General features: G+C 47.1%; 1 protein-coding gene across 1 annotated transcript in view; it reads left to right on the top strand.

The window, feature by feature from the left end:
• Window positions 1-18561, top strand: part of PSME1 (proteasome activator subunit 1) — a 185505-nt gene that overhangs the window by 58920 nt on the left and 108024 nt on the right. The gene's annotated exons all lie outside the window — the stretch shown is intronic.

The raw sequence follows: 18561 nt of genomic DNA, 5'->3' as shown, positions 1-18561 counted from the left end.
TGCACACACACGTACAGACAGAGCCACACACACACAGATCGAGCCACACACACACAGACAGAGCCACACACACATAGACAGAGCCACATACACACAGACAGAGCCTCATACACACAGACAGAGCCACATACACACAGACAGAGCCACATACACACAGACAGAGCCACATACACACAGACAGAGCCACACACACACACAGACAGAGCCACACACACACAGACAGAGCCACACACACACAGACAGAGCCACACACAGACAGAGCCACACACAGACAGAGCCACACACAGACAGAGCCACACACAGACAGAGCCACACACAGACAGAGCCACACACAGACAGAGCCACACACAGACAGAGCCACACACAGACAGAGCCACACACAGACAGAGCCACACACCGACAGAGCCACACACCGACAGAGCCACACACCGACAGAGCCACACACACACACAGAGCCACACACACACACAGACAGAGCCACACACACACACAGACAGAGCCACACACATACTGACAAAGCCACACACAGACAGAGCCACACACACAGACAGAGACACACACACACAGACAGAGCCACACAGACAGAGCCACCCACATTCTCAAGAGACAATACAAGGAAGAGGAAAGGGCAATAGCATACCTTGCTGAGACAAAGGCATAGCTCACACGAGGAGACGAAATAGGACCACACAAGAGGAGATGACAAAAGATACCACACATGAGGAGACAAACGAGCCCCACAAGAGGAGAGGAAAACGGCATACCTCACAAAAATGAAGGAAATACCTCAACCCCAAACAGCATACCTCATTTGAGGAAAGAAAGGAGCCCCACACAAGGGGAAAGAACAAATGCATACCTTCAATTGGACGAAAAAGCAGCCTCACACCAGGAGAGAAGACAAAGGATGCCTCACAGAAAGAAAAGATATACCTCCCATAAGGACACAAAGGAGAGAGGACAAAGGCAACCCAATGCATTCTGGGAGTGCTAATCGTGGCTAAATCAGCCACATTACATTTCTACGCTTCAATTGTTAAAAGTAGGAAACAGTAAACTGGAAGGTGACGGCTCACCCAGAACCTTTAATCCAAGGAGCAGAAAGCAGAAAAACACCTGAGGCCACAAAGCAGAGCCACTCAGACAGAGAAGGATCATTTGTGCAAGTGGGCGGGGGTGAGGTGCCAGAAATGATAGTTGGAAAGAAAAGATGCAAAAACTTACAAGAGACAACAAAATATTTAAAAACTGAAAGCAGGTTTTAAGTAAAAACAGGGTTAGGGCTACTGTGCTGAAGGAAGGAAAAGCAAGGGTCTGCTTCCGAAAAGTATCACGTAACCAAAGAATGCGCCACCCACCACTGCAACAATCTTACACAAGCAATACACGGGGGATAGACGGGGCTATGGATAGTATGCAGTGCCCCAAAATGTGCTTTTAGGGACTCTTCCGTCTTCAGCAGGGAAAGAAAGAAGCAACTCACCCCCATTTAGTGTGTAAGTTATTGGTTGTAAACTGGTCCCAGTCAGGGCACTATCTGATAATGTAGTCATCCCTCAGGCCCCTCTTGCCTTATGACAAGCCCTGGCTTGGAAACACCAACACACATCTTGGAACCGAATAGATAAAATCAGAAGAAATACCACGCACACAGCTCTGCACCAGACACGCACACAGCTCTGCATCAGAGATACCCTCCTAGACTGCAACACTTATTTAGAAAATATTCATGACATACTGCATCAAGTTGTAATGCAGTGACAACTTAAACCCTGAGGAAGAAAGCACTATGATCGTAAAGGAAAGGTTGATAGCGCTATATATAAGCACGTAAAGTAGCAGAACATATACACGAGTGGATGTGGCCTAAAGGCCAGAGCCGCCGACTTTGGAATTGAGGAACCATGTTAAGCATCCTGCAATTCTGGGCAAATAACTTATACTCCCACTGCTTGCCTAAAATATGGTGCTCATGTAAAGCGCTTGAATACCTTCCGGTCGAGTTGGCGCTATTATAAAACCGCAAAACAAGTGTGAGTGAGTGTGTCACACGTGCGCCCGACTGAAGCAGCTGGGCTGGGTCTTCTGGGCCGCTGACTGCTCTGGCCTCAGCCCCAGTCTGCTCCATGAACTTGGAGGACACTTCACCCCAGAGGGGAGGGCGGCGAGACTTCAGTCGGCGCTCGTGCAGTACGAGGAACAACACACTGCCCGCCGGATTAAGAGGGAGAAACTCCCCCGAGCCTGGGTGCCCTCCTTCCGAGCCGCAGTTAATGGGTTGCAGCTGGCACGGTATTAAATTAACGAAAGCTCGTTGAATGGCAAAAATAACTGTCAATTAAATAAACGGAAAATCCCTCGAATGCGTCTAGGGTCACAAACGACGACACAGTTTGCGCTGCCACGGGCCGAACCGAACCATTTTAATATTTAATTAGACTTTAGAAACAGACACAAACAATGGATAGTTACCTCATGTCCTCGGTAGACGCTGCTCTCCTGGTTTTACCGAGCAGCAAAATGGCGGTCGCAAAGCTCCAAAAATTTCGGAATCGGGGGCGTGTTTTTGCGTTCTGAGTGACGGATGACGTCACAGGGCGAAAGAACGCGAAAATCACGCCCTAGAATCCGAAAGAGACGGGGCTTGAACGGAGTGATGCCCCTCTCCAATGGCTGGCCTCCGTTTAGGAAGCCAGCCAATGGAGGAGAGTGGCGGGTTCAAGCCCCCATACTACAAAACATTAAATCTCTCTCCAAGACTGCGCAAGCGCAGCCTACGGTCCTCAACCTAAAAACTGCACCAAACACAGGCAATTGTGCAGTGAAGCACCAGGAAATAGTGTACTAAAAGCAAATAACAATCCACGATAATCAATTAAGGAAAACCACACAAGTCATGACTGAGAGTAGGGAAAAAATCTAACTTTTCTGGTTGCAAGCAGCGTAGAACGAGGGGGGAATGAACCGTACCAGAGGACTACATTCACCTCGGAGCACTGTGATTGGTGCACGGAAAAGGGGACACTATACATGAACACTCTGTTGTTTTTTGGTCTCGACCTCTGCCAATGCGCTTGCGCATTGCAGATGTCGAGACATATAGAGGTGGAAACAGAAAAGCTGAACCAGGCGGATTACGCCGAGTGCATGTGCCCGTGCACGCGCTTGCCGCTTGCTCCCCGAGCCGCCTCCATTACCGCATCAGACCCGCCACAGCAATACCGAGAGCTTCACACTTCCCACTCGCTCGCATCCCGCCCCCGCACCAGGCTCTTGAAGCGCGACGCTTCGCCAGCGCTTCCCTCCCACTCGCTCACTCACCGACTTGTTTTTCACTTTCTTCTGCCTTCACTGATGCAGTAATGGGGTTATTGTCGGTACTTCCCTACAATCAATATGCGTTATATTATGAGCAACATAATAGTATATCTTTAAGCATGGTTGTGTGTGGGGCAGAGAAATAACGTAAATGTAGGATTATGCAGTTGAAGTGTTTGTTTAAATTAAATGGAATTGTCCCTACAATGCCGAGAGCTTCACACTTCCCACTCGCTCGCATCCCGACCCCCACCAGGCTCTTGAAGCACGACGCTTCGCCAGCGCTTCCCTCCCACTCGCTCACTCCCCCGCCCCCCACCCGACTTGTTATTCACTTTCTTCTGCCGTCACTGATGCAGTAATGGGGTTATTGGCGGTACTTCCCTACAATCAATATGCGTTATATTAAGAGCAACATAATAGTATATCTTTAAGCATGGTGGTGTGTGGGGCAGAGAAATAACGTAAATTTAGGATTATGCAGTTGAAGTGTTTGTTTAAATTAAATGGAATTGTCCCTACAATGCCGAGAGCTTCACACTTCCCACTCGCTCGCATCCCGCCCCCCCACCAGGCTCTTGAAGCGTGACGCTTAACCAGCAGAGCTACCTTTGCTTTTGGAGTTTCCGATTGCTGTTTGGTTCACATTTCTTATTTTTTTCCACTTCTCAGCACGACATAATATCAATTTCAACTGTAACATGTTAGGAATCAGCAATATGTTCCTTAATGACGTGAACACACATGGCATCAATTAACCCTACAAACAAAACCCTCTCTCTTCCAGCAGGGTAGCTTTCCTAAAAACCAAGACCCCAGGTGTTCTTCGATTTTCCTCAGTGTTAGGACCCAGACTCACTGCCCGAGGCCTTTTAACTTCGTTTTAGCCACAGATTCCATATCGATCCCAGTGGCTTAATTTCCTCTTAGAATATTGCTTTTCCTTCCATAGTGTGACCACATGCAGGTTTCCCCCCACACACCCTTTCACCCTCACCAGCACAACCCTCACTCACCCTCACTCCCACACACCCTCCCCCTCACACCCCTCCCCCTCACACACCTCCTCCCCCTCACACACCTCCTCCCCCTCATACACCTCCTCCCCCTCATACACCTCCTCCCCCTTATACACCTCCTCCCCCTCATAACCCCTCACCCTCACACCCTCATTCACCCTCACACCCCCTCACTCACACCCCCTCCCTCACCCTCATCCTCACACACCCTCACACCCCCTCACCCTCACACACCCTCACTCTCACACACCCTCACCCACCCTCATCCTCACACCCTCACACCTCCTCACCCTCACACCTCCTCACCCTCACACCCCTCCCCCCTCACACCCCCTCACACACACCCTCACCAGCATAGTATAACAAAACATAGCATAACAAAACAGCATAGCATAACAAAAAAGCATAGGATAGCAAAACATAGCATATCATAACAAAACAAAGCATAGGATAGCAAAACAAAACCTAGCATAACAAAACAAAACATAGCATAGCAAAACACAACAAAGCATAGCATAGCATAACAAAACACAACAAAACATAGCATAGCATAACACACATAGCATAACAAAACAAAGCATAGCATAACATATCCAAGCATAGCAAAACAAAACCTAGCATAGTATAACAAAACATAGCATAACAAAACTCAGCAAAACATAGCATAACAAAACATAGCAAAACACAACAAAACATAGCATACATAACAAAACATAGCATTGCAAAGCATAGCAAAACAGCGTAGCATAACAAAACACAACATAGCATAGCATAACAAAACAAAGCTTGGCATACCAAAACATAACATAGCATAACAAAACAAAGCATAGGATAGCAAAACTAAACATAGCATAGCATAACAAAACAAAGAATAGGATAGCAAAACAAAACATAGCATAACAAAACACACCACATAGCATATCAAAACATAGCATAACACAACAAAACATAGCATAGCTTAACAAAACACAACAAAACATAGTATAACAAAACATATAATAGCATAGCAAAACATAGCATACCAAACACAACAAAACATAGCATAGCAGAACAAAGCATAGCATAATAAAACAACAAAACATAGCAGAGCATAACAAAACCTAGCATAGCATTATAAAGCATAGCATAACAAAACATAGCATAACAAAACACAGCATAGCATAACAAATCAAAGCATAGCATAGCAAAACATAGCATAGCATAACAAAACAAAACATAGGATAGCAAAAATAAACATAGCATAGCATACAGCATCACTCCACACCACCACAGCATCACTCAGGAGCACCACAACATCACTATGCGCTACCACAGCAGCACTGAACGCCGCAGCATCACTTGTTCGCCATCACATCACTCAGCGCCACCACAGCATCAATCTGTGCAACCATTCAACAAAACCTGGTCCAAATATATTTTCTCAATGTTTCAAGCTTTATTACAAATGTAACAAAAAGATGTTAATATTTCACTTCTGTTCTTGGATTTTCAGCACAATAAAATACACTGAACATAATCTAGACAAAAGTTATTTACAAAACTTTAAGCTATTGCCGTTATAAATGACAATAACTTTTATTTAGTATTAAATATTGAAAAAAAATTAAAAGCCATTGTTATTTGTAATATCAATACATGTAAGTCACGTAAATACAACACATATTGCATTACAAATGCTATACGTGTCACATTTGCGAAAGTTATAACTATTGGCATTGTAAATGGCAAAGCTATTAATTTCGCTATTTTCAAAAACAAAACATAAATAAAAAAATTGTCATTTACAATACCAATAGCTCAAACTTTCCTAATGCGAGACCTATTGCATTGCAAATGCTTGTTGTTTGTTTATGCCTTATGTTTCATGGGAATAGTAGTTTGTTTTACTTAACTTTGAATGGCTGCTATTCAATAAAGTGAAGAAAGAATAGCATAATCCGCTACTCCGGTCCTAACATAGAATTCAGATGTTAATTAGTGCAAATGGTAATTGATGTTACCCTGGTATGGGTTATTGACCTAGTTAGCGTCCACTGTGCTTCCCACCTCAGAATGAAGCCTAACATGTGGAATTGGCATTTACCACACTGATTAAGACGTTTTACATTTGTGTCTCAACTTTTCAGACTGATACTTTTCTTGAGGCTTTGTTTGGTAAATCTGTCAAGAAAAAGTTGCTAAATGTGGTAATTGATGCATTACTCTGAATTCTGATTTGCATCACTATCCATTTGTACATGGATTGGATTTAAAACACAACTTTGAATCAAGGTCAAAGCTTTTGATGTCATGCGCCAGGACCAGAGTTACGCACTTACACGCCTCGCACCCACTTGCTCTGGGGAGTCAGATGTTATCAGGGCAAGCTATTTTTAGCGCCTATTGGCCCATTCTGGCAGGCTTCTAAAGAACAGGTGATCTGTTATCTCAGAAAGTGAAAGAGAAATAAAGTTACCTTTAAATCTTGTTTTTATTATGTCAGATCTGCTTTGTGTTGAGAGATGGAGGTCAAATGTCAGCTTATGTCTTACTATGGCAGTCAAAGAAAAGTAAATACAATCTCCAGGATAAAATAAGTAGCAGAGTTCGAGGATTTTGTAAAGTGAATGGTCTGACAATCGCGCTGTACAAAGAGTGTGAAATGAAAGGCTGTAGGATGTCCGTTTTTTTGTGTAACACACATTTATATAGCTTGTAAATGAACTGTACAAACACTTTAAAATATATTTTAGTAGTTATAAAAGCACTTTTTTGTAATACTGTGTGATGGAAAAAAGAAAAAAAACAACACCTTTGTTGGTGATGTGCAAATAGTAAACTTTTTTTGCTGAAACCCAATTTCCAGAGATGACTGTTAATACGTTTTATAGTTTTATCAGCAAAACTGCATATTAGTGGGATTGTTTGGCCACTTCAATTGAAAATAAGCTGTTTGTAAATGCCAATGTGCTACAAAATCATGGTTCAGCAATACATGTATTAAAAGTGAGTATTTAAACATGAACTGAGAAACATTTTTACCCCCGCCCTGATGACAATGCCATTAGTGAACTAATAGGCAGGTCTGGGGATGTGTACCTTACCTACATGTGGGCTAGTTTCTTATTATACATGGAGCAAAAGTTTAGTCTATTAAACCAAACAAAATCGTTTTGTGTACATGAGAAATGCTGAACTTGTATATTTGAGGGTGCTCTCATATGTGATAATTAAGAAAAGGCGGCTCTGTAAAATAAAATATTTGCTAGGATCATCCAATTTGACACCCGAATACGGGTCAAGTACATTACAGTTAGTTGGGTAGATAATTTAAGTCACTAAATCTGCAGGTCTAGTAACATTTTTATGATTTTTCGAGGCATGACTTGTGTTTTGCTGTAAGTCTCTGCTTGAATTTGAAGTGCAAATGAGTGAGAGAGAGGTTTATCAAGCATTCAGTTCCAATAGATGAATCGAAGTGTCTTAAGTGCAGTCTTGCCCATGTTTTATTTTGTGGATATAGCTGAAACTGTGTCATAAACAAGCGCGTAGCTACGCTTACACATGGGTGTAGGAGAGAAGTAAGAGGATAGAGGTGGGCTCACAAGTCAATACCTACTATCTATGGAGTGATCTGTGTAGGTACGTTTCGAACCACATAGGATACGTAGATAAGAAAGCGCACAGAGATGAATAGAGCTAATCTTGGGTGGTGCAGACTCGGGGATTCAGGCAGTTATGAGGCTTGAGAGTAACATATCAACCCCAAAATGGCCTCTCTGGAAGATTGAAGCCATATGAACTTTACAGTACAACAGGACCGACTTCGCCCACAATGCATTTTGGGGAAAGCTGACAGCCTTTGGAGGGCTTGGGTATTAATTAGATTCATTGCTGAAATCTGATAACCGAATATTGTAATTTCTTACTTTCAGTTTTCAGTTAAATAGTTCTTGATGTTATACATGGGTACAAAGCATTAAGGAAATAAAACAAATCAATGTTTCTGGTATATATGCCCTTTAGATTTGTACTGAGAAGTTAAGGGTGATATACAAATAAACAATACATTACATTATATTCTGGTAGAAGCTTGCATTTGTTAAAGTGTGGTGAAGTATTTGTAGATTGGTAACTGCGCCTTTCATCCTTGTTGATCTATTCCCAGACACTTTAAGAAGTCCACTGCGATCCGAATTTCAAGTTGCACAATACTTGCAAGGTGCAAACTCTGAACCATTTATCAACAGTACTGTGCAGTAAAAACACACCGAATGGCTTATTGCTGTGCGGTACAGCATTTACCAGAAGGTATTCTGCATAGTAAATCTATAGGTGGTAAAAGGGCTCGGTCAGTTTTAAAAGTGTGTAGGGGGCTGTTGAAAGGCGGGGGTGAGGATGGTAAAGGAAGGGACGGAGGATGTTGGTTGGCAGGGGAGCATCTAATGTTAACCTTGGGCCTCGTTTGTGATTTGCACAGGGGTCATGGAAGTATTCAGGGCAGCCTTTTCCCCACAGTGATTTTACCTGTTGGATTTTACAACTGGTAAAGTTGGATTTGTTGTCCCCGCAACCATTAAATTTGGCAAACAGAACGAGTAAGTGGATTTTTTTAACTAAATTGTTCTCTCATTCTCGGTTTTCCTATCCCCATACTTCAACACCCAATTGGGGACCTAGCGCTTTTCTTTTCTCTGTGACGTGCTATTCTCGCTCAGTGTGTGACTACAGGGGCATATCTATTTATATGTTTACTTACCTGTAATCCATAGATTACTACCCTGTCCCTCCCCCACCCTACGTCACCGCCCGGCAGCTACTCCCACCTCCGACCGCTACTGTAAGGTGAGTAATAGCTCATCTTGCATGCTTGTTTGGGTGGCATGTGTTTGAATGTTGTAAAATAAGTTCTGGGGCTGTGCGTTTGTCCTGATGAAAGCCCTGGTCCCAGTTGGTCATCTGCCTTAGGGTTGTATGACCTTAACACCCCAGCTTTCTTTCATTAGAATGTGTAACCTTACCCAAACAACCAATGATAACGGGATACGCTGGTTGGTTTGAGATAACTTTATTATCTCTTGAGGACCACAGATCCCAATATCTAAAGTGCTTTCTATAATATGGTCGAGCCCAATCTAATTTATAGGTATGGGGTGAGTGAGACATGATGATGGTTTTTGCAGCTTTTATTTCGGAGGCTTTTAATTTGACTTTAGGAAATGACAGTTGCAAACCCACTGTTATTCTTATATAGCTACTTTACAATTCCCAGGCCCCAGTTACGGTTGGCCCAGAAAAGGGTGCGATACATAACAGCATATTGCAACATTGCAGTAACTGAATTTTTTGGGTGCAATAAATGGCATTCTACCTCTAATTACTGCTGGGTAAATGGGTCATAAAATGCTAATTTTGGTGCTTACTGCACTAACATTCTGATGTCCTGTTATTTAGCGGGCATTTTTCCTCCGAAAAATTTCCGACAGGTTTTCTCATTTTGAATTGTATGTGGGGGAGGGGTGCTGCAATTACCACGTTATTTGTAACTGTCTTATGTCCAGTAACATGAACTAATGCACAGATCACAATTAGTGAGACCAACCGTAATCAGGGACAACGTCATGTCCTAGGTGATATGGGCACCAGAGCTGGTCCATGAAATCATGAGTCTACATGTTGTTACGAAGTTATAGTATTCTAGATAATCGCTAGGGAACAAACTGGGGTTCCACATGATTAAAACGTTCAATAAAAGTGCTTTTTTTATTTTGAGGTGACCGAGTGATGAAGCTGCAAAGTGGGAAGGTGGTTACACTTGCAGAAACCATCAAGATATAAATAGTACAATTAATAATGAAAACAGTATACATTCCAGTAGTGAAAGTAACAGTGGTGTGTACAGTAGAAAGTATAGTACTTGTGAAAAACGAATAAAGTGCTAATGTGAGTAATAGTGATGATAATACTAACTGCGTGCAGACGAAAACTCAAAGCACAAAAAGTAAACAAGTCACCAAATACTACTTACAAACTTGTTCATGAAGATATTCAAAACAAGGCAAGTGACCAACTTTTAATAATGATTTAATTCAATATTATATTAGCCCCCTCTAATCCATATGTCCAAATATGAAATTAAATCTGGAACTGCTACTAGAACGAACAAAAAGGATATTAATAGATGAGAGAAAGAATGAGCTAAAAAGAAAAGTGTCTTGACTTGGATAGTTGTAAATCCACTCCTTTTGGAATAATCCACATATTAAATGTAATAGTCAAGTGTGTGATTAATTTTTAAAAGAAAATAACTACCAAATATTATGTTCAACAGCTATTGTGTATTCAGCCCCTTTGAAAAGAGGGGGAGAAAATCGGGCTTATTGACCTTGATGTTTGTGTTTAGAATTTTCGGCCGATGTTTGCATCTGACTCCCATTAACCGAAAAAAATTGTTGAGTAGGTTTCTTGGTTTAGTAAATGGGTGAGGGCAAATATGATGAAGTATATTCTCTGTATAAACTATTAATACAAAACCAGATTCAATCAGAATTGAAAAACCTTATGCCCATCCCTTGAAATTGGCCTGCTAAAAAGAGATCTTGGCTCTTAAGAAGTTTAATCTCTGCTAAACCATCAGTGTCGAAGGAATGAAACTCTCAAATACATTGTTAATGGGATTCACATAAAATACGGGCCATGTTTGGATATTTTATCACTGTGGAACTTTGTTGACTCCTATGGAGCTGACAGTTTTTTAGGTCTCGCCAGAACATTGTTTTAAAAAAACAAATAACATGTAATGTACATACATATTTTTTTAAATAGCTCTTTATTATCTTATTGTCAAAGATATACGGTATATCTAAAGCAACACAGCAACTATATCAGTCCTTCATATCTGAAAAAAGGATTGCAGATAAAATACTGTCCCAAAGAACTGAGTAGAACAATGAATCATAAGAAACTTATTAACTTGCCAACTTTAAACAATTACATGAATTTATCGATGGTGAAAAAACTAAGGATGAACAGATATATGTAGAAAGCAGATGAACAATTATGTGAACACTTTAAGCATAAATACAAAAAATAGGTTAGAAGGAGACGGGCAACATTTCGATACAGGCATGGAGCCACTTTGCAACATCAATGAATGTTGGTCCTAAGTTGACACTACCACTACCACTAACTAAACTAGACAATCAACTACACACATAAAGATTCTTTGTTAAGGGGATCTCATCAGTATTCTATTGTAAAGCCATTAGAATCACATACCACTCCAAAAACGTAATATACATACATAGAGGCGGCAGCAGCTATTGATCTTTGAAGCTTCCATTCACATTGACTGCATTGGGCCTGTGCCCAGTGTTCACATCCACCTAAAATAGTTCCTATCTCTTCAGTGACGAAGCTGATTCAAAATTAAATTGTTTAAAATGTAATTTCTTATCTTTAAATAACTATTATTTATTTTGCCTACACTTCTTTATTTTCCATTTCTTTTTTAAAGTTGCTGTTGTAAAGTGTGTAAGTAGCATTGTAATATTTTGTTTCCAGCAATGTGAGCGTTTGTGTAGGTCTTGATTTATTTATTTAGTTATTCTTGGGGGGGGGGGGGCTAGAGAGCCCGGAGCAAGATGGCCGTACCTGCTGCGTGCTGCCGCTTCGGGTCTCCGCGGGCCTCTGGGTCTGCCGTCAACAGAGCCGGCACTTGCGCAGCATTCCTAGCAGATCGGCCCGGACTATCTTACCGTGTTTGACACCGCGAGTCAGCCGCACGCCATAGTCCTTTCCGCACCTCTGGCTCAACAAACGGACTGTGATCCTCTCCCTCATGCTATCGGGGGCACCCGCCTCAGGGCCTGAACTGGGTGGCTGTTGGACTTGGCGCTTGGCACGCTCCGTCACCTCCAGTGTTCCGCTGCCTGATAAATTGCTGCACAGGGCACATCCTGGATGGTGGTGTAGGTGTGCTCCTCCAAGTATTGTGGGCCTCGCTGACAGTGTGATCCTTGTAGGCTGCCTGCATATTCTTGTCAGACACTCCAGGGTGTGCATTTCCCCAACGCCTATATTGCACTATACTCACAGGTTTGACCGTAGGCCATTGCGTCTCTGTGAGGGACTAGCTTTGTGCGTTTGGGAGCACTGGGCCTGACTTAGGTGCCCTGCTGCCCTGGGAGGTGGCGTGAGTTGGCTGTCAGTTGTTTCACCTATCTTACCCGTTATACCACTCTGCTATCACTGGGTCCTGGTCAGGAGAGCGGCCATCCCTATCATCATTTTCAGCTGCTGTTTGGTGGCACCTGACTTCGCAGTGCAGTGCAAGGTAAATTGAATTTAGAATCTAAGAAAAATCCTATATCCCAGACCCCAAACTCATCTGACACTGAAATTGATCCTGAATCTGGCTCTGGCGCGAAGCTGGAGCATTTGATGCTGACTATGCAACAGAGCCTTCACACCATTGATGTAAAAATTGATCATCTGAACCTGCGCATGGACACAATGGCATCAAAGCTGGATAAACATGGCGCACAGCTTGCCGAGGCTGAGCAACGCATCTCCACCACTGAGGACCGAGTTGAAGCAGTCAGCACATCCTGTGCAAGTATGGAAAGGCTACTGGAAGTCATCAAGGCCAAAAACGAGGATATCGAGGCCTGGTCTCGAAGGAACAATCTACGAATAACTGGCATTGCGGAGACAACCAAACACCGGGCCTGTTGGGGGACAATGTGTTATGGATCGTACATTGGCAGCATCATGTGGTTACGGTATGGCAGTTACAGGGACACTGTTCAGGCGCTATCACAGGCATCCACATTACAGGGGCAGATCATGACTAACTCAAATGGTAAGACGATATCCTGACTTAGTTGGAATGTAAGGGGGCTCAACAATCCGAAAAAAGTACGTCAGGTGCTATCTTATCTGGATCGTCACCAGATCGCCCTCCTGCAGGAGTCACATCTCAATAAGCAGGCCGTGTCTACTGTTGCTACTAGATGGTGTAAAGTTAGCTGCGTCTTATTTGTCCTATGCACGGGGGAAATGATTCTGATCAAAAAAGGGATCCCCTTTGTACCAATTTCTGTAGAGGAAGATGATGGTGGAAGATATATAATAGTCCAGGGGACATTACACGGTACGTTAATGGTAATAGTATATGTCTATGGCTCTAATATTGATGACCCCGCTTTTATAACACACTATGGGGGAAACTTTATAAATTATCCCCTTCTATTGTTGTATGTGGGGGTGATTTTAATGTGACACTGGACCCCACTATGGACAGAATGTCCATGACGGATCCGCCTCCCAAGAAGGCAGCTACAACACTGCACGACGGTATATTGACACTGAGGCTTATAGACATTTGGCGGTTACGACATCTGTTGGAAGGCGGTGACCCCAGGGGTCTAGTAGACTCTCCTAACCCCCTGGAACCTCCTCTCCCACAATTACTGCCGAGTCTTATCGAGGGGGGAGTCCCCACCGAGGAGGACTGATCGTACACACTGTCGACACACCACACTTATGAGCGGACACCACACCGTAATTCTTTATCAAGAAAGACATTATCAGGATTAATTAAAGAGCATTACACAGCGATCGAAGGATCGCGAAAGTCTCGTAACGAGGGGTCGGGGAAGCGGGACAGTCTTAAGAGGCCAGTTGGCATGCCCCGTACTCGGCGCACAGTTCTCAATCATCGAACTGGGGGTACGGGTGCTGGCGATGGGACTTGCTGTCCTACTCACTTCTTGTTCAAGATGTTCCTGAGGGTAGCGTCGATGGTCCAGCCGGACCAGAGAGTTCGTCAAGCCGCGACGAGGTCAGCAGGGCTTGGGCAGGAGTACTCCGTCGTACTCGTAAGTAGATGGGGCCGCGACAGTGTCAGCAGGGCTCCGATGTTCAGGTCTTGTGCTTCAAGAGGGAGCCGCGACAGCGTCAGCAGGGCCCCGATGGTTCAGTTCCGTAGGTTCTAGGATGAGCCGCGACGTCGTCAGCAGGGCTCGGTGGGTCAGAGTCTGTTCTCCTCGAAGTCAGCCGCGATCAGATCAGCAGGGCTTTCTTGTCCAGGATACAACTGCCGATTAGGTGGAAGGCAGGCTGTCTTATAGTCGTCAAGCTCTTTGATGTCCGGACCCTCATAGGCAGGAGGCCGGAGGTCCGAGGGCCAGGCGCCGGATCGTCTGGGCGGTTGGTTCTTTGATGCTTTGGACCATGCGCCCATGGAATCCCAGACGCCCATCAGGACTTGGAGCCAGCGCACTAGGAGGTCCAAGGTGCAATCGAAACCAGCCCCCGGGGATAGTTCCGAGGTGTGAGGGAAACCAGTTCCTCGGAAGGGTCCCGGAGGTGTGATGGAAGTCTTGGTTTCGGGTACTTGATGAGTCGTACACCCCCCGGGTGGATCTGGGCGCGCCGGACGCGCAGGCTTAGCGGTGGTCAGGAGCGGCCAGGGCTGCCGAAAGGAAAGAAGGCGGCCGGCCGGCCGGGGTGGCCAAACATGGAGTCTGATGGTCATGTGCACGGGGGCAGGCACGCGGTCTGGGGATCATCTCAGGTCCAGTGTAGGAGGATTATGTACAGTTCTGGGTGGACGGGAATCAGTTCCACCCGTAGCTCTGGGGTTGTGGAAATCAGCGAGGACCACGCCACGAGGCCGGGTCCAACATGCGTCCCCCTCCAGCTGAAAGACGAAGGGGAACTACCCATCCTCTTGGGGGTTCTCCTCGCTGAGGCGGAAGAAGCGGGACAGGCCGTCGGCGTTGGCGTGGTCGGCACCAGGCCTGTGTTCCACAGTAAAATCCATCCCTTGGAGGGAGATGGACCAGCGTAGCAGTTTAGGGTTCTCTCCTCTCATTTGCATGAGCCACCGGAGAGGACGGTGGTCGGTCTGGACCCGGAAGTGGGTCCCGAACAGGTAGGGCCTCAGTTTCTTCAAGGCCCAGACTACTGCGAAGGCCTCTCGCTCGATGGTGCTCCATCTCTGCTCCCGGGGTAGTAGCCTCCGGCTGATAAAGGCTACCGGATGATCAACCCCCTTGTCGTCCACTTGGGAGAGCACGGCCCCGATGCCATGTTCGGAGGCGTCGGTCTGAACCACAAACTCTCTGGAGTAGTCAGGGGCCTGTAGGACTGGAGCGGTGCACATGGCTTGTTTCAATTCTTCGAAGGCCTTCTGACAGGCGGGGGTCCAGATAACCTTCTTGGGGTTGGCCTTTGCTGTCAACTCGGTGAGGGGGCCTACAATACTCCCGTACCCCTTGATGAATCTACGGTAGTACCCTGTGAGACCTAGGAAAGCCCGCACCTCTGTCTGGGTCGTGGGGGTCTCCCAGGCATTGATGGCGTCTATCTTGGGTTGGAGGGGGGCCACGAGGCCGCTGCCGACCTGGTGCCCTAGGTATACCACTGAGCTTTGTCCTATTTGGCATTTACTAGCTTTAATGGTGAGCCCGGCTCGACGCAGGGCGTCCAACACCTCCCAGAGGTGGTGTAGGTGCTCGGCCCAGTGAGCACTGAACATAGCAATATCGTCTAGGTAGGCTGCACTGAAACTTTCCAACCCAGCCAGGACCTGGTTGACCAGTCGCTGGAAGGTGGCGGGGGCGTTTTTCATGCCGAAGGGCATGACTCGGAAGTGGAAATGGCCATCCGGAGTGGAGAAAGCAGACCTTTCTTGGGCCCTGTCCGTGAGGCCGATCTGCCAGTAGCCACTGGTGAGATCGAAGGTACTAAGGTACTGAGCCGACCCTAGGCGGTCCATCAGTTCGTCGGCTCGTGGGATGGGGTGTGCATCGGTTCGGGTGACTGCATTGAGTCCGCGGTAGTCTACGCAGAACCTCAGCTCGGGAACGGTGCCGGGGGCGGCCGCCTTCGGAACCAGGACCACGGGACTAGCCCATGGGCTGTCGGAGGCTTCCACCACTCCTAGGTCCAACATTTTGTCGACCTCAGCCTTGATGCAGGCTCGGACTCGGTCCGGGACTCGGTAGGCTCTATGCCGTACCGGAGGGCTGTCCCCGGTGTCCACGTCGTGGACGCACCAACTCATGACGCCGGGAGTGAGGGAGAAGAGGTCTGCGAATTGTCCCAGCAAGTGGCGACATTCCTCACGCTGCAAGGGGGTGAGGGAGGAGGAGAGACTCACTCCCTCTACGGAGCCATCTTGATCCTTTGCACACAGGAGGTCGGGTAGAGGGTCCGTTTCCTCTTCCTCTCCGTCGTCGGTGGCAAGGAGTAACCCTAACTCAGATCGCACAAAATGGGGTTTGAGCTGGTTTACGTGTAACACCTTCATGGCGTTCCTGGCTGATTTCGTATCAACGAGGTAGGTGACCTGGCTCTTGCGCTCTTTCACCTCAAAGGTTCCAGTCCATTTGTCCTGCAAGGCACCAGGTTCCACTGGGGACATGACCCAAACCTGTTGGCCTGGTTGAAACTCGACCAGAGTGGCATTCTGGTCGTACCAGCGTTTCATCTCCTCTTGGCTGGCCTCCAGGTTGGCCTCGGCCAGCTCGCGAAACTTCCGCGTCTGGTTCCGGAGGGCCAGGACGTAGGAGAATACGTCGGGGGGTGTGCTCGGTGGGGCTGCCTCCCAGCCTTCCTTGACCAGGCTGAGGGGTCCCCGGACAGGGTGCCCATAGAGCAGCTCGAAAGGGCTGAACCCCAAGGATTTCTGGGGTACCTCTCGGTAGGCGAACAGGAGGCAGGGTAGTAGGACGTCCCACTTGCGTCGCAAGGGCTCCTCAAGACCCATGATCATCCCTTTCAGGGTGCGGTTGAACCGCTCAACCAGGCCGTTGCCCTGGGGATGGTAGGGGGTGGTGAACCTGTAGGACACCCCACACTGTTGCCAGAGGGACTTCATGTACCGGGATATGAAGTTCGTCCCTCGATCGCTTACCACTTCTCGGGGGAATCCCACCCGGGAGAAGATCCCCATGAGAGTCCGGCCCACGACTGGGGCCGTCACGGTCCGGAGGGGGATGGCTTCGGGGTATCGGGTGGCGTGATCGACCAGAACCAGAATGAACCGGTGGCCTAAGGAGGTCCGGCGGTCCAGAGGTCCGACGATGTCGATCCCCACCCTCTCAAAGGGGGTACTGACAACTGGAAAGGGCTGGAGGGGAGCCTTGCGCTTGCCTCCGCTTTTGCCGCTAGCCTGACACGTGGGGCAGGACTTGCAGTGGCGTTCCACATCGGCCCGCATGTGGGGCCAGTAGAAATGGGTCACTAGTCGCTGGAAGGTCTTATCTTGGCCCAGATGCCCTGCCAGGGGCACATCGTGAGCCAGGTTAAGGAGGAGTCCACGGAAACGTTGGGGTACCACCAGCACGCGGGCTGACCCTAGTTCCACGGTCTTCTGTTCACTGTACAGTAGGCCGTTTTACCAGTAAAGGTAATGGGAGCCGGACTGGTCTCCGGCGGCCTGGGCTGCGGCCTGTGTTGCGGAGCCCCTCTAGGGCAGGGCAGGAGGTCTGCTCTTGGCAGAACTCCTCTCGGGACGGTCCTCCCTCTTGGCGCCACTGGGCCAACTCGGGGAGATCTGCTAGGGTCGGGGTTGGTTCGACAGCTGGTCCGAGGGGACCTTCGTCGGGTGCGTTCTCTTCGAGGGAGGGCTGGTCGAGGACCGTAGGGTGCTCGCCGTCCTCGGGTACATCAGGTGCTGAACTGGGGAACTCAGGCTCTTCGTTCTCGGGGTTGGGCATTCTGGCGGCCATGGCCCGGGTGCTCACACAGGCCCAATGGGGCAGTCCTAACATGGCTAAATGGGTCCTTCTCTCCACCTCTTTCCACGGGGAACTCTCTAGGTCATTCCCCAGGAGGCAGTCTACAGGCATATCCGTGCAAACTGCGACCCGCAGATCGCCCGAGACCCCCTCCCACTCAAACGGGACCTGAGCTATCCTGCAGGTGCGGACAGAGTTATCGGCTGCTATCACCCGAAAGGAGGTGTGGGGGATGATCATGGACTCGGGGACTAGCGTGTACCTAACAGATGTGATGCTGGCTCCTGTATCCCGAAGGGCTCCTATGCTGCGCCCGTTAACCTTCACTGTCTGGCGGTACTTTTCTGTGTTGTCGGGCAGGTAATCTCCTGGGATCATCTCGCTATTCCCTAGGGAGGCTAAGACCATGGCTGCGGGTTCCCACTCCCCTTGTTCTTCTATCTCTTCCTCTTCTAAGGCTACTGAGGATATCTGTCTAGAGGAGGGCCCCGTGG

Source organism: Lissotriton vulgaris, chromosome 5 (assembly GCF_964263255.1).
Source record: "Lissotriton vulgaris chromosome 5, aLisVul1.2, whole genome shotgun sequence".
In the NCBI taxonomy this organism is placed as follows: domain Eukaryota; kingdom Metazoa; phylum Chordata; class Amphibia; order Caudata; family Salamandridae; genus Lissotriton; species Lissotriton vulgaris.
This window is presented reverse-complemented; position numbering and strand designations above follow the sequence as displayed.